At 49.4% G+C, this 1,394-nt stretch overlaps 1 pseudogene; it reads left to right on the forward strand.

Annotated features, from left to right (window-relative positions):
• Window positions 1–396: 396 nt before the first annotated feature.
• LOC147451247 (uncharacterized) lies at window positions 397–927 on the forward strand (annotated as a pseudogene).
• Window positions 928–1,394: the final 467 nt, after the last annotated feature.

A 1,394-nucleotide genomic window follows, 5' to 3' on the forward strand; every position in this document is an offset into this window, starting at 1 on the left:
GGGTGCATGTAGCAACAGATGAGCAATATTGGCAAAATCTTAACTTCGTTGATGAAGATATCTGCAAGTATTAAGACAAACACAAAAATGAGGCCCGCGGGCCACATACAATTGCGCAAAGACACACGGAACCTCAATATAAGGTCCAAATATTGCAATTTAATGGCTGAGGGGCACATTGCAGGCACACCTCAAAACCAAAGGTCATTGCATGATCTGCAGCCTACTACATGCCGCCCACCACAGGGTCACCACCCCAAACAACACGGTCCACGATCACCTATCATCAAAGTCGTTGTTTCATCAAGTCAGGAGGAGCGCCCAAAAAGGGACGCCTCTGCCTTCTTTGCTTGCAAGCTCTCTGGTCCGTGCATAGCCGCTTCATGAGGTCATGTCATGTCAACAACCAACCGCTGATTCACGAGGAAACAGGTAGCCGTAGCATTTGCATCTCGATGCCGCTCATGGGCCCTGATAAAAGGCAGCTCTATGTCCACTGCATCAGTGCCAGGACCACGTCCTTCTTCAGAGCAAGCGCTGCAAAAAATGTCGATGCACCTGATCCTGATCCCACTATTATTCCAATAAAGAAGCACTATTGTGCCTTCGTTGAAGAGGTCGAATTGCAAAGCACCCGCGTGAGACCCTTGCACTCCTGCATACTACTTTCAATATCCTGCATGAGGACTGCATTGGCGCCTGCGTGCTCTTCTTGTCATGCTTGATCTCAGATGAGATGGTCATGCAGTTGATTCAAACCTTGTTGTTTCCCTCCAACATCATACCATACGTACCTACCCTCCAGCTCATTTCCGCCCATCTACACTATCGCGAAGACATTGAACATGCCAACAACATTAGCATCTTCATCTTCGTCGACCAAATAGGCTTTGGCAAACCCCTAAATCTTGCAGTCGTCGGCATTAGTCCGACCCACGGCACTAAATCTTGCGTTAAACATGACCTCACCATAGCTTTTTGCTGCGGATAAAATAAGGCTGGGTTTAGACGAGCTGGAGGCAGAGAAAGCAGCAGGGCTGTGCATCCTCCGTGGACGCCCACCACAGGGTGTGTGCGTTGTTTGAGCAACTTCTCCCGCTCAAAGTGAGGGCAAGGGGGAATATGTAGACTTTGCTGGGCAACGACTTGAATGCATGCTTCTGTGTAAGCTGAGCGACAGAACGCTCAGTTGGTACTGCCTTGCTGTGTAAGCTGTGCGACAGAGCAACATGGGCAGTAGCTTGAATGCATGCTTCTGTGTAAGCTGAGCGACAGACCACCATGGGCAGTAGCTTGAATGCATGCTTCTGTATAAGCTGAGCGACAGAGCACCATGGATAGTAGCTTGAATGCACGCAAGGCAACACCACTCACTAAGGGTTTTGCAGGGACAG

The sequence above is a fragment of the Adiantum capillus-veneris genome, chromosome 9, assembly GCF_014529385.1.
Source record: "Adiantum capillus-veneris isolate H3 chromosome 9, ASM1452938v2, whole genome shotgun sequence".
In the NCBI taxonomy this organism is placed as follows: Eukaryota; Viridiplantae; Streptophyta; class Polypodiopsida; order Polypodiales; family Pteridaceae; genus Adiantum; species Adiantum capillus-veneris.